Below are 22,264 nucleotides of genomic sequence, written 5' to 3' on the forward strand. Positions count from 1 at the left end.
GCACTCTACCTCCCCCATTAGACCGGGGGATGTGTCGAGGAAAGGTCTATTCCCCCTCACAGACTGGAGGCTCTCCCAAGACAGGCCCTACTAGATCCCATTAAACAGATATTTATGTAACCCCCGCTGTGCACCAGATTATCTTCTGAACAAAGACTGAGACCTGGTCCCAGCGTGAAGAGTGGCTAGTCCAAAGGAGGAGGCACCGCATCCCGCCCACGAGGTCATCCGCTGATTGCGCGGCCATCTCATCCTGATCCTAATAACAACCATCTGAAGGAAGTACTTAGAAACAGATGTGCCCAGAACGGGGCAGTCAGAGTCTGGCCTCTCTCTGCACGGGCTTTTGAGCAGGCAGAGCTGAGTGGAAATCCTAGCTCTGTCATGTGGGAGCTGTATGGCTTGAGCCAGTCCCGTGACCTCAGTTTCTTAAACTATAACGAAGAAACGGCAAAGGCTATGTCACAGGGCTTTTGTGAGGCCCCTGTGATATGACAGGAAGAGCCAGAGTGTTGGGTACAAACATCAGTGACGGGGAGGGGAAGCCTTGACCTGTAACCTGTGCCCCTGTCCTCGACTCAGACTCCCATCACGGCCCGTTGCTCGCTGCCAGTATGACCTCACTGAGAATGGAGCTAGCACAGATGTGCCAAGTTAGCTTTCAGGAATCTGAGCCAGTTCCAGAACATTCCCATCCACAACATACTAGGTGCTCAGGAAATGTGAGCGCTTGTTTCTACCTGGTCAGGCTGCACCTGCACTGTTCTTTCTTTCTCTTTCTTTCCTTTCTTTCCTTTCTTCCTTCTTCCCTCCCTTCCTCCCTCCCTTCCTTTCTTTCCTTCTTTCTCTTTTTTCCTTCCTTTTTCTTTTTTTTTTATTTGTTTTTTGTATTTTAGAGAGAAGAAAGGAGAGAGAGAAAGAGTGACAGAAACATCAATCTGTTTTTGTATGTGCCCTAACTGGGGATCGAACCAGCAATCTCTGCATAAGTCTGAGTGTCACACTTAAGAGGGGCGTGGACAAGCTGGAATGTGTTTGGAGAAGGGTGACCTAAAGATGGTATTGTAGGGACTGGCTCACTCACCAAACCACTTCCCATTTCCTCTTGGACACATGACCAGACTATATTGTGTCCAGCCTCCCTTGAGGTCAGGGGCAGCTGTGTGACTGAGTTCTGGCCAATGGCGTGTGGGCAAGAGTGATGTGCATCACTCCCAGACACGACCCACTCACCGGTGGCTAAATGGAGAAGTCTCGCAGCTCCTTCAGGGTAGCAGAGCCCTAGAAGGGAGGAGACTGAGATGTGGAATTAGTGCACTGAAGGCCGCCTGCTGAATACACTCCCACACGGGGCAGGGAGTTAGTGGGAAGCCAGCTTCTGCTGTGCGAGTGAAGCTGCTGAGATGTGGGCACGTGTGTTAGAGCAGTTAGCCTGTGCCACCTTCCACAGAGGGACTGGCGGCCCCGTCGTGAGAGGGACAGCAGAGGAACTGTCCCCCTGGAGAAGAGGAGGTCCGTGGAGAACGTTATACAATATCCTCAAACACTTACGCTCTCTCAGGGGTCAGAGTTGTCCTGCGTGACCCCAGAGAGCACTTGTAGGACCAACAGGAGGAAAGTTACAGGGATACAGATCACAGGTCAACACACAGGAAGAGTGGACAGAAGGGAGACGTTAGGAGGTCGTCTGCTCCTACTCCCGGGACTGTGCGAGCAGTTGGGAGCGCTACAGAGGCTCCTCAAGTGTCAGTCAGCAGCTTGACACCAGCTTCGCATTCTGGTGCTTCTTCAAGACCTTCTGTTCTGTGACCTTAGGCTCTGTCGTTCCCACTAAGACACTGTCTCTGCCATCAGTCCAGGACCTCGGCAAGGCCAGCTGACCTCCCAGGAGGCAGAAAGCCCTTGGGGCACGAATCCTAATTTCCCCTCAGACTCTAGCCTAGCTCCTCCAGGCCCCATGGTCAAATGCTGGGACGAGACTGTGTTTGTGACCGACTGTGTTTGTGACCGGAGGAAGCTGGATTGGAGCCCCTACACCTGCACTCCTAATCAGGAGAGGGTGCGGAATGAATGAACAAGTCTGAGGGGAGAGCAAAAGCAGGAAGGAGCAGGAGACAACGGATCTGAGAGCTCTCTGAGCAGCAGGAGAGGGGACTGGCTGCTCCACAGCGTTGGGCAAAGGCGGTGGCCTTCCTTTCTCTCAGCTTCGTCCGGGAGAAACTCATCAGGGACCCCAACAGTGCACTCCCCTGGGAGAGGCTCTGCCGGCTCCCCAGAGGCTTTGACAAGAGAGTCTGGACTGTGTTCTCCATCAGCAGACACACACACACACACACACAGACACACACACACACACACACACCCTCCACCTCTGGACTGTGATCTCCATCAGCAGACACACACACACACACCCTCCACCTCTGGACTTTGATCTCCATCAGCAGACACACACACACACACACACCCTCCACCTCTGGACTGTGTTCTCCATCAGCAGACACACACACACACACACACACACACACACACACACACCCTCCACCTCTGGACTGTGATCTCCATCAGCAGACAGACAGACACACACACACACCCTTCCACCCCTGCTCTGGCCTGCAGAGAGAGGCTACCTATCACCTCAAATATTTCCCAGAACCAAGCTCCCAAAGCACCCTGAGACTTCTAGGCTCTCGGGAGGCTGCTTGAGGCAGTGCCAGGGACACAGGAAGAAGGCTTTGGGGCGTTTCCTGTAATAGTCATTAAGACATATTAAACCCTGAGGTCTCCTGTCCTGCCCACGCCCGCCTCACCTCCGCCTGGGCCTCCCACCACCACGTGCGCCACATTAGGGCCAAATTGAATTAGAATAATTAACTTTTGGTCACACTTTTAATTTGGTGCCGGAAATAAGAGCGCTAATGGAGATTAAGCAAGGCTCTGGCTCCAGAGACCAGCCTGGAGGCTGCACGGGGAGGCGCGGCTGGTGGGGAGGGGAACCAACAGCTGGGCCAATGTGTGCAGTCTGCGAACCGCACGCACGCCCGTGTGTATTTTCACACATGTATTCATGCGACAGTGCCTGTGTACACTTATTGCACAGGGGACATTCCTGTGTCATGTGTGCACATACAGGTGGGTCTGAAGGTCTGCACACACAGTATGCCTTTGTGTGGGTGTGAGCATGAGTGAGCACGTGGATGCACACATCGCTTTACATCCTAGGCAGGCAAAGCTGCCTGACTTTATGGACTCCTATCAGCTCAGACTGGAAAGGGGGTCTCCATGAATGTCTCCCAATCCACCCACTGCTTAAGGCTCATCTTCTACCGCATTTCCCTTAAGAGAGTATACATCCGCTTACACTCCCCCACTGACAGGCACTCACCACTGCTGAAGGCGGCCTGAGGACCACTGATTGTTGGGAAGCACTTCCTCCCTTTGACATTCACCCACAGTCCTAGATCTGCCTCCGGATCACACAAAACCAAGCCAATTCCTTTCCTCCAAGTGGCATCTCTTGAAGAAGTGACAGTTTCCTTTCGAGTATTCTTGCCTCTGGGTTAGAGCGCCCTAGGTCCTCCTACAGGACTTCACACGACGTAACGTTTGCACACGGAACCAAACACTCTATCACGCACCAAAGCGGAGAGGGGAATGGGTGAGCACTCGTGCCAGAGGGCCTTGAGTGTCATCTGCCCGAGCTGTGATCAGACTCCACAGGCATCAGAATCACCTGGGGGAGTTTAGTAAAATAGAGTCCCAGTGGCTTTGATGCTAACGAAGGTCTACAGGGGGCACTGGTCCTCTCATTTTTAACAAGCTCTGACACAGGTGCTCACGAGCCATTATTTGAAATTATTGACATCATCCAACCCCTCATTGTATAGCCAGGGAGACTGAGGCCCAGAAAGAGGGAGGGAAGCTCAGAGTTAGTTAGACCTAAGCCGGAGCTTGCTCTGCCTTCCAGCCCCGGTGCTCATTCCTACCACCAACCCTGAGATTAATTAATACAGTGTCCCTTCCAGCTCGTGTCCCCCAAGGCAGCCCCCACACACACACACAAACACACACACACACACACCAAGCAGAGATAGTCAGCCCAGCAGAGAAACATCCTCTTCAAAGCCGATGTTTCCATACGCTCCCACATTTCTCCCTGGCCAGGGGACCAGTAAGAAAGAGACAGGGATCAACCAGCCCCATGTCTGCTAAGTGAAGTGTTCCCAGCCCCGGAGAAGCTGACATTCATGGAAATGAGCCAGGAGAGAGGAGGCCAGATTGGAACCGCCCAGCAAGAAAGGACATCGGACAGGCGGGGCCTGTTACCTTCCAGAGGCTCTGGCCATACCTATCTGCCTCACTGACCTACCACAGTCCACCCGAGGGCCTGAAGGCCCACAAACATAAGGACCAGAGAGGACAGTGAGGACCTAAGATCACACAGCTATTCAGTGCAAAGTGCAGCCTCCTCGCCCCTGGCCTGTGTCCTTCCCACTGTGCCACTCTCACACCTTGTTACAAGAAGCCAGCTCCAACTGGAATTAGCTTGGGTGGCTAGACGATGAAGACAGATAAATAATTAGCACATTCTTAGACTAGACTTTCTCCCAACAAAGTGAAAGCAACACCAAAGTGCGTGAGACCGGGCCAGGAAAAACTGCCTTTCAACAGCACTGACCTTCCTCATCACCAGCAACCATCGTCACCCAGCTTTCGTCCCCGGGACACCCTCACTTCCTACGATTAAGTGAGAGAAGGTGTCTTTAAAAGAAGATAAGAAAGGGACAGGAGGTATCAAGGACATCTTACTGTCGTACAGTTAGGGGACAAGGTCCAGGCACTGCCCATAGCTCACTGCACATGTGACCCTCACCAGGTCCATTTGTCCTTGGGCCAAGTCACCCCACAGCTGTAGTAGCCACCTGACCTCCCAGGCCCTTGATGCCTCACGTCCTGCTTCTCCCTCCACGGGAATCTTCCCTCACTCTCCCAGTCCCATCTTTGCCCCAGGATAAGCATAAGCATTAAGGGAAATGCTGGGTTCTATATAAGGCAGTGTAAGACATGTGATCTGGAGGCTGACCTCCAGGGATTGGGGGATTTAACTTGCTATCTGAAACCTGAAAGGTGAGCGGAGTTCATCTGCAAAAAGTGACTGGGGAGGAGTGTTCGGGTAGAGGAACCAGCCCTGGCGAGGCTCCGAAGAAGGGGAGAGCTCGACTCACCCGCTTAAGGGCTAAAGACAGCCCCCTGCAAAGAGAGGAATGGAGGGAATGAAGATACTTGGAGGAACCAGCGGGCCCTGGGGCTTCTTAGCTGTGGCGATGAGGGAGGAGTGTCCAGGGGAGGCATCGGGCCCAGAGGCACTCAAGGAAGCAGCTCTCCAGACAGGCTGACTGTTTGGATTCTGCAGCCCCCACCTTTCCTGCTTGAGCTCAGTCAAGCTCCTTAACTACTGTGAGCCTCAGGGGCCTTGTCTAGAAAAGGGAAAAAATAGCTCATAAGCTGGTGTGATGGTTTAAATTAAATTGTATCAGTATGAACAGTGCTCAGCACCTAATATATACTTAACAAAATTGCATTTCTCACCCTCCCGCCTCTGTCGAACTCAGAAGCTTGCATTGCGGATTCAGCCCTTTCTTCCCTCTGGGGTGTGCATTGTGGAGGTAAAAGTCGCCTGTCCCTGCAACCCTCACGCCGCCCATGAAGAACAACTTGCTTTGAGAGCAGGAACTGTGCCTTTTCATCTGTACCTTCACGAAACCTTACGGCTGTTGAAAAATTTGTCTCCCTGCTTCGGCCGTTTCCCTTCTTCACACTAGGTTCAACCCAGCCATCAGAGTGATCCTGTTGAGTCAGGCCTGGGCACTACTGGGCTCAAAACCTCCAGTGACTCCATCTCACTCAGGGTAACAGCCAAATCAGAACAATGGCCTACAAGACCCCACCGGCTCCAATCCTCATTGTCTCTCTACCCTTATCTCCTCCCCTCTCCCCAACATCCTTTCTGCTCAAGCCCACTGCCCTCTTTGCTAGTCCTCATCCCTGCCAGGCTTGCTCCTGCCTCAGGGCCTTTGCACATGCACAGATATTCACATGCCTCGTTCCCCTCTTTCAGATCTTTACTCGATGCCATCTGCTAGGTAAGGCTTTCCCAGCTCTCATCTATGAATTGTGCCACCAACACCCCATCTCCTCTCCACGCTTCACTCTTTCCTCCATAACATACATTAGCATTACTAATGCTGGTTCGACTTTTATTTTGTTTTTTGTCACCTCTCAAATGTAAATTCCTTGAGGGCAGGGTTTTTTCATCACTTGTAGGGAGGTGCTGATTTTGTTCATGGCTGTATTCTTTTGTACTTACAACAATTGCCTCCCCACATTCCTATCCCCCCATTGCTTCTTGTCTCTGTGAGGATTTATGTAACACCCTGGCAGCAGTGACAGGTGACAGTAGCCAATTTGAAGGGCTCCTCGCAGATATAAGAACTTAATGCCACCTCACCTTCAAAATAATTTGGTGCAATCCCCCTTGAGGGCTCCTTTGCTCAGAGGAGCTGGGCCTTCTCCCTTCTCTTCCTGAAAAGAACAGCAACTCTTTTTTTTTTTTTAATTTTTTATTTATTTACTTTTTTAGATTTTTTTATTTATTCATTTTTATTAGAGAGAGAGGGGGTAGAGAGAGAGGGAGAGATACAGAGAGAACAGGGGGAGGAGCAAGAAGCATCAACTCCCATATGTGCCTTAACCAGGCAAGCCCAGGGTTTTGAACCGGCGACTTCAGCATTCCAGGTCGACGCTTTATCCACTGCGCCACCACAGGTCAGGCAGAACAGCAACTCTTTAGACAGAGCCCTCACGCCCCCACTGTGCTCAGGCGTCTTTGCAGCTCCTGGTTCCCAGGGAGTGTGAGTCACAAGTGGGCTTCACTTCTAACTAACACAGTGGAGACAGCCCTGGACCCAGAGTCAGGATCCTAGCCTCTCCCCCCATTTTGGTGGAAGCCACTCTCTGAGCCTGTTTTCTCATCAGGAAAACACTCTTATGAGTCTGAGAAACATGGGGCATCCTGCTGTAGGGGAATCAAGTGACTCTAGATCATGTATCCTGACGATAGGCTGGGCTGTGGTCCCAACTTTAAAAAGGAGGCACTGGGGTTGGTGGAAACCCATAGAGAAGGTGCCAAGAGAGCGACTAAATGACTAGGGGATGAAAAGTGGGCTCCTTGTGTAGAGGCAACAGGGAAAGCCTTCTCCCTTCACCCACCCTGGGGCTGGAGCCTGGGGTCTCACCATGGACGACTTGATTTTTCTGTGCGCTTGGCCCATGCCACGCCCACACCCAGCTGATCAGTTTCACAAGCCTGAGCTCACCTGATCGTTTCTCAGGCAGCAGCCATTGAGGGCAAGAGAGAAAGTAGTAGGGAGACGGGTGGAGAGTGTGAACGCCTGAGTCCCAGCGAGCAGTGGGGAGAGAGGGAAAGGCAGGCAGGGGAAAGAAATAAACACGTACTGAGCATCTGCTCTGTGACTAGCTCAGTGCAAAGTGCCGAAACTGAGCCTTGCTCGGAGAGGTTAAATGACTTGGCTGGAGTTGCCCAGCTCAGAAATGACCACGCAGGAGTTGGAACGCACAGCTGCCTGACTCCGAAGGCCTGTATCTTTTCTGTAGCCATAGGGACTTTTATGGAAGGACAGAAGAACTTCTAAAAAAGGAAGGAAACTTGCAGACACATTTTTCCTACTGTACATTTCTCCAGTAGTCATCCTTATCTGTGGAAAAAAAGGTTAAGGGAGATGGGTTTGCATGGTTTGCAAAAAAGAATATGGGTAGTATTTTGAGAGGAGCTCAATTTCTATTTTCAGGTACTAAAAGGGCTTACATCAGGGAGGCAAAAAGATTTGCCTCTAATTCCACAAAATAGAGACAATGAACCCAGACTGCAACAAGAGGGACTTGGAGCAGACTGGAGGAAGAACTTCCTATTCATCAGAAAACTAGTGTAGGGAGTTCACCTTATGAGTTAATATAAGTGAAGGAAGGCCTCCCTCCCTGAATGCACTGGACACAGAAAAATCCTCTGTGCCAAATGACTTGTCGGAGGCTCCTACAACTCTTACTAAGAGGTATAGATAAACACCACCACACGCATTCACGCACAGGCACTTCTTGGAGGCTGGAACACATGTATTTCTCCCTGATGAGGTTCTGCAGCCCACCCACAGTTAGACTCACCAGCCCCCACCCTCACTTCACTCCCTCTATGAGGTATGGGGACTGCAAGGGGAGGGGCCCTGGGGTGGGCGGATGGCAGTAGTGCCCCCGCAGACAGGCAGGAAGCCAGAGCAGATATCGCTATCTGCTCATCGCTCCAAGCAGCCACGTCCAAGTCCTCTGCCTTTCAGGAAGCCAACTCAGGAAATTAACAGGGAGCTGAGCTGTCTCCAGACACCTGCCCGGAAATTCAAACCTAAAACAGGTGGAGGCTGGCTCAGGACGGCAGAGAATGTGATGGGAAGGGGCTCCCTGAAGAGGACAGCGGGCACATGCAGGAGGTATGCCCCAGCCCTTTTGAAAAGGGTGCAAGAATGGAGCCACAGGTGGCCAACCTGGGCTGCCTGGGAATGAGATCAGGAGGACACAGCCAGCTTGTTCTGGGGGAGCGTGCCCTACCACAGAGCAGGAGGCCTCAGAGCAGGGAGCCCGGGCACCGCCATGTGATGATTTGTTCTGCAGCTGTCTCCTCCTAAAACCCCCAGGGGATGCAGACAGGGGGAACAGAATGATGCTGAGGCTTCTTAGAGCCAGGAGCTGAAAAGAGCCTGCATTAATAGTGAGGCCAGCGCAGGTTGTATATAGCTGGGCAAACCTGGGTTCAAACTCACACTTTGTCACCTATAAGTTCTGTAACCTTGTGTCTCAGTTGCCTCATTAATGAAATGGTCTTAACCACAGCAACCTGCATTAATCCAGGTAGGCCAACTGTTCTAACTACTGATCCCAAAAAGCTCAGTGTTTTAAACACAGATTTCCTAGCTCCAGGCTAATGCTTTGGGAACAAGGAGAGCTGTGCACCATACAGTCATTCGAGGACCCAGGCTCTTCATTTTAGAGTACCCCAGGGCAGTGGAACCCTGTAGCCCAAGGTGTCTCAATCTCAGCACTATTGGCATTTGGGCTGGGCAATTCTTTGTTGTGGGGGCTGTGTGATGCATTGAGAAATGTTTAGCAACATCCCTGGCCTCTACCTATTGACACCAACAGCATTCCCCAAAGTTTTGACAACCAAAAATATCTCTAGGTATTTCCAGATGTGCCCAGGGAGAGGAGGAACAAAATCGTCCCTGTTGAGAACCACTGTTCAACCTGTTGACCCTCCACTGCTTCAGAACCTCTGCAGCGAACCAATAGAGGAGAGAAAGAACAGATGGAACTTCACAGGAGGTCTGAAGAGCAAGCCTGGAAGCAATAGGGTACATCACATCTCCCATATTTCATTGGCCAGATCGAGGTCACAAGGCCCCACTGCAAGGCAGTCTGGGAAGTGTAGTCCACTGTGTGTCCAGGTGCAAAAGGAAAGGAAATGGGGTCTGGGAAGCACATAGCCTTACCTCTACCACACTACCTCGTAAGTTGTTGGGATAATTTGATGAGCTAAAGGTTTTATGTAAATAAAATGCATGCTCGCGACAAATATTAAGGATTAATATTTTTGGAGGGCTTGAATGAGCTCCACACCATGCTCTGCACTTAGAGTGCATTATCGCATTGGATCCCCATTTGCTAATGAGAAAAACTACGGTGCGGGGAGGGTAAGTAATTCCTGCAAGGTCACAGGGGTGGTGGCTCAGGAATGCTGGCTCCAGCACCCATCTTTACCACTATGCTATACTCTCTGCTACATGTTCGTCTCCTGTCCCAGAGTCCCTCGTCCTGTCATCACATGCAACAAGGTCACTCAACAAATCGTACAATCAAGAAATACCTTCTTTGCCCAGGGTTACTTCTAGATACAAAGTGGCAGAGCCGGAAATAGAACCCAGGTCCACTGGCTACAGATCCCGCCCTCTCTCTGGGGAGGAAGCCGCTTCGGTCCTCCTGCCATGGGTTGGAGACACTGGCAGAAGTCCCTGCTCCTTACCCTCCCACCTCTGCCTGGGTCAGACCTTGTTCTGGATCTGTCACTAATTTGCTAGGTGACCCTTAGCAATCTCTTCTGTAATGGTTTTCTGTGTCACCTAGACTGGGCCACTGGATGCCCAGATATTTGATTAAATACATCATGCTGGGTGTATCTGTGAAGGTGTTACTGGGTGAGCTTAAGATCTGCATCGATAGACTAAGTCAAGATTTCCCTCCCCAGTGTGGGTGGGCCTCATGCAATCTGTTGGAGGCTTGAACGGAAGAAAAAGGCAGAGTAAGGGAGAATTCACTCTCTGCCTGACCTATTGAGCTGCACCATCGGTCCCCTCCTGTCCTTGGACTACAGCTTACACCGCCAGCTCTCTTGGGTCTCCAGTTTGCCAGCTGCAGGCCTTGAACTTCTCAGCCTCCATAATTGTGTGAGCCAATTCCCTATGAGATGGATACACAGATAGAATCTTATTGACTCTGTTTCTCTGGATAACCCTGACGAATATACCTTCCCTCTCTAAGCCTCCGATTTCTCATCTGGACTATGACAACCACTTCTAAAACTCATTCCCATCCATGGTCCCATCTAACCCCTCAGCACTCCCATGTGGAAGGTGGTGGCATGGCCTCCGATCTACACAGTTCCCTGTCCACATGGCCAGGAAGAGGCAGAACCAGGGCTCAAACCCAATCCTGTCTACTGCCAGGCTCGGAGCTTCCTCCCAGGGCTCTCTCATTCCAACATTCTGGAATCCCGCCATTCTGTGGCCCCCCAGCCAAGATCACAACTCTCGGCCCTCAGCCTAGTTCCCTGCCCAGCAAACTGCGGCTCGCGAGCCACATGCGGCTCTTTGGCCCCTGGAGTGTGGCTCTTCCACAAAATACCATGTGCGGGCACTACCTCGATACGGAATGTACCTACCTATATAGTTTAAGTTTAAAAAATTTGGCTCTCAAAAGAAATTTCAATCATTGTACTGTTGATATTTGGCTCTGTTGACTAATGAGTTTGCCGACCATTGGAGGGGAAGGCTCTGAGGAGAGAGGTCCTTTTGTTCTGAGGAAGGACTTCACAACCTTTGGGCACAATCTGTGGGGGGGGTCAAAGATCTTGCCCTCGCTCTCAAGTGGGGGTCTCCTCAAGTCCTTCTGCTCCCTCACTTCCACAGCCGAGCAGACCCCAAGCAGTGTGGCCCAAGTCAATTTGGAAGGATTCAGAGGTGAGCCTCGCACAAGGCCACAGGCTCAGACGTGGCCCTGGGGAGGGAGGCCGTGTTGGCCATGTACCCCCGTCTCTGCTCAGGAATAGGATCTATGGTCATAACCACCCACCCGACATCCAGCCTGATGCTCCAGTCACAAATCTGTTCCTCCCCAGGGCACACCCTCTCCTCCCACCTCCAGTTATCACTAATCAAGTCGCTGTTACAGCTTAAAGGGCTCCACATCCGTGTACCTCCCTTCACCCTCACTTCCACCCCCTTAGGTCAGGCGCTCCTCCTCTCTTTTGGTGATGGCCCCTCACTGGTGCCCAACCTTCACTTTTACCCCTCCAATCCATCCTCCACAATACTGCAAAGCTGATCTTTCTGACAAAACTAGCCATGTCACTTCCTGTTTGAAACTCTCCATGGCTCCCTGATATCCTCAGGACAAAATGTGAATTGGGCCCACAAAATATTGCTTTGGTTCCTTCACCCTGCCTCCCCTCCAATGTAACACCAGTCGTGCTCTTCCTTGCCCTCACGCTGCAATAACACAAAATTACTCATGGTTTCCCTGAGCACATCACTGTTTCATGCCTTCTTTGGCTTTGCCTAAGCTGTTTCCTCTACCTGAATTGTTTTCCCTAGGAGGTACATACCAAACTCCTACTCATCCTTCAAAACCCTGCTCAAATATCACTTTCACGCAGAAGCCTTTCTTTACTACACCCTTCCCCCATAGCACTAATTATAATAATACTTAAGCTTTATTTGGTGCTTCCAGGCATTGTCCTAGACCCATTTACATGTCTCACTTAATTTCATTATCTAAACTTATGAGGTACAGTGACAGTTTTTACACTGTCCCTTCCCCTTAATCCTAGGTGCATTTGTGGCTGTTTCAACCAATAGCATACAGCAGAAGTGATGTGATGTGTCTTTCTAGGCTAGGTTCTAGAAGGCCATGCAGCTTCCACCTTGGTCTCTTGCTCTCCACCCGCTTCCCAGAATGCTTCTTCTTGGAGCCCACCGTGTAGTGAGGAGTCCAAGCTCCCCACAGGCTGCAAGTGTTTCTTGGTGACAGTCCCGCTGAGCCCAGCCCCAACCTTAGAGTCCCACACATGAATGAGAAGGCTCCAGATTATTCCAGCCCAGCCATTCGTGCCACCCCATGATATTCAGGTTTTCCAGCTGAGACCCCAGACATTGTGGAGCAGGGATAGGCCATCCCCACTGGGCCCTGTCTGAATTTCTGACCACAAAACCTGTCAAGACATAATAAAATGGTTGTTGTTTTATGCCACTGAGTTTGGGGAATTTGTTACTGAGCAGTAATAGTCACAACTCTATTGTAGTCTCCCCCATTTTACAGATGAGAAAACTGAGGCAACAGAGATTTTTTTTTTTTTTTTTTTTGTCACTCACACAAGGTCCTAAAGTTAGAAAGGAGCTGAGCCAAGATTCAAATTCAGGCTATTAAGTTCCAGAGTCGGCCACATCCGCTTTTCTCACGGCCAACGTCTCATCACCGTGTAACTGACTACTTAGGTACCAGTGTCCACCTTCAGACTGAGCTTCCCGAGGGTGAGGTTGTGTCTCAGTCCTGTCTCTATTCCCAGTGCTAGCTCAGTTCCTGGCAGAGTCGATGCCAAGGACAGGTTTGCTGAACTGGCCTGAATGCCACAGGGAGGCCCCTGCAGTGGAAGGGGGTGGGGCTTGGCCACCAGAGCGGAGCCTGTCTGAGCCATTGTCTCCCCACAGAGCTCCTCCAGCGCTGCCCAGAGGACCACCAGGCCCTCATCCCGCCCAAGCCTCTGAGTCATTATCTGTTTAAATTGATGATTTTCTGCCCTGTCTGCTCCCTCTACCCGGGTGGCCCAGCTGACAGCTTCATTAAAAACAGTTGCAGTTGCCACCTCTTGGTCCAGCAGAGCCCGTGGGCATGTGTCATCGCTGACCTCTCACCCTTTGGCCTCCCCACCCCCACCACTAATAACACCGGGGCCAGCCCAGCTCAGAGTCAAGTGTTTGAATCTCCACTAGCTACGACCATGGACCCCTCCTCTCCCGGGTTGGGGGGCAAAGGCAACCTCTTAAATCCAAGGCCCCCAACTAGACAGATCCACCCTCCACAGATTCCTCACAGGAGAGAAGGAAACGAGGACCAGGGGTCAGTGGGGAAGCTGAGTACAGACCCTGATTCTGCGCTGGGGCCACGCTGGCCTTGGACAAGCCCCCCACTTCCAGATCTGCCTCCCAGCTCCGAGAGCAGCATCTCAGAACGATTGCTCAGTAGTAGATCTCTCAGGGGCTGCACAAGCCTCCCAGGGGCTGCTCTTTATAGAGGGGACTTCTCCTACAGCCCCACTGCTCTCCCCTGGTGACGCCATTGGCTCAAACAAGTGGCTGGACACACTTCAGCTGAGAGATAAGACAAGCAGAGAGCCAGCACCAGCTCAGCTGATGAAAAGAGAAATAATAATGACATAGTTAACATTTCTTAACATTGTTCTGTATCCCAGATACTCTTCTATGTGCTTCACTTACATGAATTTATTTATTCAACCCAAAAACTCTAGTAGGAAGTCACCATTGTTATCCCCATTTTGCAGATGCAAAAATTGAGGCACAGAGGGATTAAATAACTTGGCCAAGCTCAGTGGTAGAGCATTGGCCTGGCGTGCAGGAGTCCCGGGTTTGATTCCCGGCCAGGGCACACAGGAGAAGTGCCCATCTGCTTCTCCACCCCTCCCCCTCCCTTCCTCTCTGTCTCTTTCTTCCCCTCCCGCAGCCAAGGCTCCATTGGAGCGAAGTTGGCCCGGGTGCTGAGGATGGCTCCATGGCCTCTGCCTCAGGCGCTAGAATGGCTCTGGTCATAATGGAGCAATGCCCTAAATGGGCAGAGCATCGCCCCCTGGTGGGCATGCTGGATGGATCCTGGTCAGGCACATGCAGGAGTCTGTCTGACTGTCTTTCCATTTCCAACTTCAAAAAAATACAAAAAAAAAAATAATAATAATAATAAAAATAACTTGGCCAAGGTCTCCAACACAGGTAGCAAGTAGAGCAGGCAGGGACCATATCCAGGCAGACCAGACCCAGAGTCCTGACCACTTAACCCCCTCACACCAATGTGAAGTGCTTAGCACACCACAGCAGGTGGCCAAGGACACTTAGCCCCTTCCCACAGAGAAAAGAGAAGGGATGGGACACATGGAGCCCAGGGGCCCCAGGGAGGACCGTCCACCTCTCCTCCGTAACAGTGGGGGCAGATCCTCCCCACCCACTCGTGGTTTAGCTGAGCCCCCATCCCAAGGTGGGGGGCTGAGGAAGGTGAGGAGGCCGTCTTTGGCTTGCCTTGTCCTTTTGTCCTTCCACTTGCATGAGGAAGGGACCCAGGAGTTATTTACTGCGGAGATTTCATCGAGATGTTCTCACCCTTACTGTACATCCTTTAAAGGTGAAATAAAAATATCTAAAGGGGGGAAAAAAAGCTTTTTATTCAACATCGTAAAAGCCATTGGCAGACGTTCCCCCTGGAAGGGGAAAAAACCAGCATAAAATTCTGCAGTGACATTATTTCTGGAAGGATCCTCCCCGCCAGCCTGAAGCTGGAGGATGTAATGAGAGGTGAGGCTGCTAACAGGGGCCGCCTGTGGGCCCACGGGGGTGGGGGTGCTGTGCATCCCCAGTGCCTACAGCAGGGTGGTGCAGATGGGAGCTTAATAGATGCTTGCTAAATTCAAGAGTGAATAAAAGAAGGAGCACAGAAATGAACACCTCCCCAGATCCTGCCTGACTGTCCCAGCAGGAGGGCAGGCAGTGGACAGGAGTATCATGGCAGCCAGCACTGAACCTCGGTCCTGAGACTGACTTCCTGGCAAATCACCTGCCAGGTCGCTCTCTCTCCACTGTGCACAGCTTTGCTCTGGTATTCTTCCACCTGCCTCCATTTGCTTGTCCAGTATGACCTCCTCATGCCCCCCACGTCAGCCTGGCCCTCCAAGGGGCCTCTGCCGCCTCTTATTGCAGTCAGCACTGCTCTGTGCTCCCTCCAGGCTCTGCACAGGGCTTCCTGTGTGCTGTGGTTTTGTTTCCCAGAGAGAAAGTGTATTCCTCAGAACAGGGGTCCTGTTAGGAAATGCTACTAAATGTCTCAGAAGAAGTACGGAAGGAACAAATGAACAAGTGAATGAGCGAGTGACTTTTGCATAATCCTTGACACTTTATACAGCATTTTCTCATTTATGGCCCTAAGAACTCTGGCAGCCTCCCCCCTGTGGTTGCCAGCTCTAATATCACCAACTTCGTTTTACAGGTAAGAACGCAGAGACTCTGAGAAAGCGAGAGAGTTGCCTGGATAATGTGAGAATGGGTATCTTTGAATCCAGGTTGATATCTTTTGCTTTTCTACTACTCAAAGTTGAAATTCACAAACTGTCACTCTTCCCCAACACATAAACACACCAAGAAAATGCATACTCTCACACGGACACAATAGATACTCACATACAGATATGGATGCATGTGCACATGCATGTACATGTGTGCTTATACACGATACATGTATGAGCATACACCAAATCATACAAACCCATGTACATATGCACATGTACGTGCATGGCTATGCATGTACATACGTTCATGCCAACAGGCAGAAACACAGACCTGACAAGAAAAACAGGAGTCAAGAAGAGAGGGAAGAAGTCTCAAAGGCCTCCCTCAATGCCCTCCGACACCATCAGGCTTTGCCTTTGATTATCACTTTTAATTTTCACATCAACAGTTACCACATCAAAGCAATTTTACTGCAGGTGCCCTAGACCAAGGCTGTGTTTAGCAGCCCCAACTCCAAATTCCACTTCCTACTGGGTCCGCATTGCCAATGGCATTTCACTTCTCATTAAACTCCACGTGGGGCGCAAGGGGAAGCAGTGGCGTTGGTAGTCAACCCGCCTCTCACCTGTTTCCAACTCCTGTTCACTTCCGTTTATATCCGGCTTAAAGAGTTATAATCAGAGTTCTGGTTAAACATGGCGGAGAAAACCCCCTTCCCTGCCTTGTCCCCGGGCTCTCGTGGAGATAAAACGCGCAGATGGATGAGGATGGGCTGTGCAAACTCTAAAGCGCCATGCACACATAAAGAAGTCACTCTACCTTGCTTCCTCCCGACACTGCCCTGAAATGACTAAAAGATTTTGTTAAGATATAAACGAGACAGGGAGACAAGGAGAGGAGGCAACAGCAATGAAGTCTTCACTGCTCAGAAGCAGATGGGTGAGTAACAACTGGCTCGGGAGACCGGAGGAAGCTGACACCTAGGTCAGCAGTGGGGAAGCCCAGGACCTGGCGGGCAGCTGGTGCAGAAGCCCAGGAAGTCTCAAGTACTGGAGATACTGGCCGCTTCTGAAGTGGGGCTCAGGTCAGGCTACAAATGGAAGCATTGACTGAAAGTCTGTATACGAGGCAGTCAGACCCTCCAGTATCACCCCTCCTCTCTGGCACAAGAGTGAAGAGCAATGGATCTGGACAGCTTTAAATTCCAGAGGACAGGCCTGACCAGGCAGTGGCACAGTGGGTAGAGCGTCAGACTGGGATGTGGAAGGACCCAGGTTCGAGACCCCGAGGTCGCCAACTTGAGCGCGGGCTCATCTGGTTTGAGCAAAGCTCACCAGCTTGGACCCAAGGTCGCTGGCTTGAGCAAGGGGTTATTCAGTCTGCTGAAGGCCCATGGTCAAGGTACATATGAGAAAGCAATCAATGAACAACTAAGGTGTTGCAAGGAAAAACTGATGATTGATGCTTCTCATTTCTCTCCATTCCTGCCTGTCTGTCCTTATCTATCCCTCTCTCTGACTCTCTCTCTCTCTCTCTCTCTCTCTCTCTCTGTCTCTTTTAAAAAAAAAAATTTCAGAGGACAGGCCTCTCCAAGGGCAAGGTACTGACCGAAAATAGAGGTAGTAAGTAAAAGTCTGCATGCATCCTTCTCCCACTCAATTTCCTGGAGACTGGCAGCCCAGCTTCCACCAGTCTGGCTGGAGCTGGGAGGGTTCCTTCCCAATGGAACAGTAGATCCCAAGAGCAGACCAAGAGAGTGTCTCCAAACATCCTCCGCTCTGATCACCCTCCATCTTCTCGCCACCACCAGGCGCATGCGCATGGACCATCCGGGCAGCCAGCACAGATGATGGAGACCAAAACAGAGAAACCTGGGGGAAGGGGCTCAGATCAAGCAGAAGCAATGCGGGAGGGTGCAGGACTCTCTAAGCCCTACCCTTTGTCCTCAGAAACATAAGAGAAGACACTACATCTGTGAATATAGAACAGGCTCCTATTTTTTAAAAAAATCAGGAGATAAAAAGAACTCCTGGAATTAAAAGGAGAGAAAATGCCACTGGAGGGTTGGTGGATAACACTGAGGAAATCTCCTAGAAAGTACAACAAAGAGAATAAGAACAAAATACAGGAGAAAAAAATAATTTTAGAATTTCAGAAAATCAAGCCCTGGCTTGCTGGCTCAGTGGACAGAGCAACGGCTCAGCATGAGGACGTCCCAGGTTTAATCCCCAGTCAGGGCACACAGGAGAAGCGCCCATCTGCTTCTCCACTCTTCCCCCTCTCCTTCTTCTCTGTCTCTCTCTTCCCCTCTCGTAGCCAGTGGCTTGGTTGATCTGAGGATCAGCCCCAGACAGGGGTTGCCAGGTTGATTCTGGTTGGGGCGCATGTGGAAATCTGTCTATCTCCCCTCCTCTCACTTAAGTTAAAAAGAAAATAAATAAATGAATAAAAACTTCAGAAAATCAGCCCAGGAGATATAACATCTAACTAATAGGAAATCCAGAAAGAGAGAAATTGTAGGTAAGACAATTATCACAGAAGTAGTGTAAGCAAATGTCTTTGCACTGGGAACATTTCAAACTAATGGGCCCCCTGATACCAAGGAACGTCACCGGGAAATCTCAGAACACCGAGGAAAAAGAAAAGCTATTATGGACACCAGAGAGAAAAGAAAAAGATCAGGAAGCTGGATGGCATTAAACTTCTCATAAGCAGTCTCAGAAATTTTACCTCCCATGCTCTCCCAAAATAAAAGCATAAACCATGACAAAAATGAAGGTGTGGGATCCAGGAAACATGACTCAGACAGAAGAGAAGCAAAAGGAATTTCCACTGAGGCTCTGCGAGAAATGTGTCCAAGGAGAAAATGAAACCCAGAGGCCACTTGGCGCCTCTGGACACCCCGAGAGCGAATGTCAGTGTGTGATGCAGTGTTTGGGGTCTCCGGGCTCGGGGGAAGGCTGCTGCTTCTAAAAGTGCTTTCTTCAGACCCTGAGATGCCAATTTTCCTCACCTACCACCCCTTAAGGGAAAGCAGTTTGTAGCTCATCCTAAATCACAGCTGGTTGCTATGGAAATGATTGTATGCATAAGCAGAACAAATACCTTGGGCACTCATATCTCTCCGAAGCTGGGCAGGGGAAGCTATAAGGTATTGCTTACTTAGATACAGTGTGGGAGACTTTATATCAGAGTTCAGAGAAGATGTTTACTTATTTATTCAGAATCATCAATATCAGAGTGAAGTCACCTGGTGGAGATGGAGAAGGTCTGCATAAGTTTAGGTGGGAACTTCACAAGGTGGCCTAGAATTGATGTTATAGTGTTGGCTATAGGTATTAGGGGACGGGGGGGGGGGGGATTTATTCATTAATTATGTTCGGAAGGGAGAGAGAATTTCAACCATGAAAACTCAAAAAGTCCTAGACATTGAGAACAGGTGGGAAATGAGAGGTTATGAAGTACAAGCCTCTGACTATACAGAGAGAGCAGCCCTGGGTTACACAGCAGGTGGGGGGAAAGCCAACACCATAATCCAGGCCTCTTCATATTCCTCACTGCATGTTTCCAGAACCTTCTATAGGTCACCTGTCTGTCAAGCATTCTACAAAAAATAGAATCAAGCACTTATTCTGTGCCAAGCACTGAGGTGCTTAAATAGACACAATCTAGTGACAAAGAAAGCGTGTAAATAGGACACAAGTAAAATAATCGGGTGTGTGGCATACCACAGGTTCCTACAGGTGAGCAGGTGAGGGGGGTAAAGGAGCGCAGGCCAGCCTTCAGGGGTTTGGGTCGGTCGGGGAAGGCTTCCCTCCTAGGGCTTTGTGGAGGGGGCGTGGCTCCAGGCGATGTGGGAGGAGGCTGGCATTCCGCAGGAAAGACACTAACAGAGCTGTTGGCTGAATACAAGGTCAGGTCTGTGAGCTGAGGATGGAAGAGTGGGCTGGGCCAGATCTTGGGCCTATGTTCCCATCTCACAGAGGTGCTGCTGGCGGAGGATGGCGAATAAAGACACTAAAGACAGCTACTGAGTCCCCCGCGTGAGGAAAGGTCTGCTGGACCCAAGGAGGAAATGGTTGGTGGAAGGAAGGAAGCCTGCCGCACAGGTCTTGGACTGAACAGCAGAGTGGGACGAGAGGAGGGTTCTGCTCACCCTTTCTCCCACCCTCACGTCTTGGCTCCCTCTCCCTTAATTCCCCAACCTCCCCACTCCACCCTGATGGGACCCCATCCACCAGTCCCAGCCTGCAAGGTAATTATAAAGAAGTTAAACTGAATTACACACGCAGGTTTATTTTGTGTTTTTCTGCTGCTGCCGCTGCCAATTATGGTGCAATTAGACTGCCTTCATTAGCAAATGAGATTAGAATTAACATGTTAATTACTCGTTCTGTTAAATGGGGAAACGGGTATGGGGGTGGGGGCAATGAGTGTGTGGTGGAGGGAGAGCGTGGGCATGGCAGGGGGAGGTTTGCAGCCCTCCAAGGTCTTCTGGACCCATGGGAAGTGAGGAAGAAAACCAAGATTTACCCACTGTCAAGGCACAGTGGGGTGACATGGAACCCGCCAGATCAGAAAAGGCTTTACTGCTCAATAACATTCAATATCACTCCCTCCTAACACAGTCCCTCTGGGCAATACACACACATTGTTCACTTAACCCTTGCAGCTCTGTGTAAAGTACATCTTTGCATCCCAACTTTGTGACACTCAGAGAAGTTAAGTGACCTACTCAAAGTCACACAGCCATAGTAGCACTTCTCCATTACTGAGCATCAAGAGCTTTAATTCTCACAGGAAAGGGAATCCACATATACTATAGTGATAGTTTTTTGTGTTTTGTTTTTGTTTTTGTTTTTAGTAAGAAAGAGAGACAGACAGAAAGGAAGAGAGATAAGAGACAGCTCATAGTTGTGGCACTTTAGTTGTTCATTGATTGCTTTCTCATATGTGCCTTGACCAGGGGGCTCAAGACAAGCCAGTGACCCTTGCTCAAGCCAGCAACCATGTGGTCATGTCTATGATCCCTCGCTCAAGCCAGTGACCCTGTGCTCAAGCTGGTGAGGCCTGCACTCAAGCTGGTGACCTTGGGGTTTCAAACCCAAGGTCATCAGCATCCCAGGCTGACGCTCTACCACTGCGCAGGCTGTAGCAATAGTCTTAAGTCAACTCATTCGATGTTCAAATTTGCCCTGTGAGGAAAACAGCCTCATTTTTCTCATGAGGAAGCTGAGACTCTGAGTTTAATCAAGAATTGATTTGCCATGCCCTGTCACCTATTTTTATAAATAAAATTGTATTGGAACACAGCCATCATGCCCATTTATTGGTGTGTTATTCATGTCATGCTTTCCAACTAAAACAACGGAGTTGAATAGTTGTAACAATGACTGTAATGCCCACCAAACCTAAAATATTTACTATTTGCCCTTTACAGAAGAAGTTTACCAACCACCGGTTTAAATAATTAACCTGAAGTCGTACAGTACATGCATCAAAGGTGCGGGGGTTGGAGCCCGTTCTTCGAGCTACCTGTTGGGATGTTCCTCAGCAGTTTTTTCCCAGAGAGAAAGGGGGCAGTTCTGGCTAAGCCAGGTTTGCAGTGGCCTCAGAGACTCCTTCATTGTCCCCAGGGAGAGAATCACTACAGACAATCAAATTATTTCATCCTGATTTCAGAAATTTGATCAGGTTGGCTGGTTTCAGAAGCAATCAATCATGAGTGGTTTTTAAAATAAGCAATTTATTATCTCTTAAAACAAAAAGTCCAGAGGTAAGGCAATTTCAAGTTTGCTTAATTCAAGTTTGGTTAATGGATACCATCCAAGACCCAGGTTGTTTCTATCTTTCTATTTTCCTTACCTCAGCATCTTAACTACTTCCCTCATGATGGTAAAGTGGCTGCTAAAGCTCAGGCATCACATCCTCATCCATCAACATCCAAAGGCAGTGAGCAGGGGTAGCTGCTTCTTTCAGCAAGTCAGATTTTCAGTCTCAGAAAGATTTTGCAGAAGGCACCCCTTCCCACCAACAATCTTCCCATCAGTTGTCTCTGGCCAGAATTGCCTGATATGCCCATGCATAAACAAGCACCAGCAAAGGAAGTACGATGATTACATTTGGTTTAGATTAATCAGGATTCATTCCTGGGGCACAGAGTGTCCCAGGCCCTGCTGAAAAACATGGCCGCTAGCCTCTGAGTTCCTACAGCAAGAAGGAAGTGGGGGAGCAGGTGGCCGTGGAAAGGCAATGGACAGAAACTTGAGCATTCCTATTCCATTGGTCACATGGAGTGTCCTAACATGACTGATGTCTAGGACATAGACACAGTCTACCTTCCTCATCTCTCTTTTCAACTCCCTGATGCCTCTTCTTCCTGCAAGGGGCAGGAAGACCCAGGGTAAGTGTTCATCTCCCCAGTGGCCCGGCCTCTAATTAAGCCATAATGTAGACACATATCACCCTTTTGTCTCTGGTCCTTGCTTCCCCTCACCCACATCCCAGCCCAGAAACGAGGGTTTCATGGGCAGCCCCCTGCAGCATTGCCTCCTTGGTTCTTGTTCTCTCACCTTTGTGTTCAGTGA

The 22,264-nt window shown here is 50.1% G+C and overlaps 1 pseudogene; it reads left to right on the plus strand.

Annotated features, from left to right (window-relative positions):
• The first annotated feature begins 1,957 nt into the window (after window positions 1-1,957).
• Window positions 1,958-22,264, plus strand: part of LOC136392308 (cyclin-dependent kinase 16-like) — a 142,303-nt pseudogene continuing 121,996 nt past the window's right edge.

The sequence above is a fragment of the Saccopteryx leptura genome, chromosome 2 (assembly GCF_036850995.1).
Source record: "Saccopteryx leptura isolate mSacLep1 chromosome 2, mSacLep1_pri_phased_curated, whole genome shotgun sequence".
NCBI classification, from domain to species: Eukaryota; Metazoa; Chordata; class Mammalia; order Chiroptera; family Emballonuridae; genus Saccopteryx; species Saccopteryx leptura.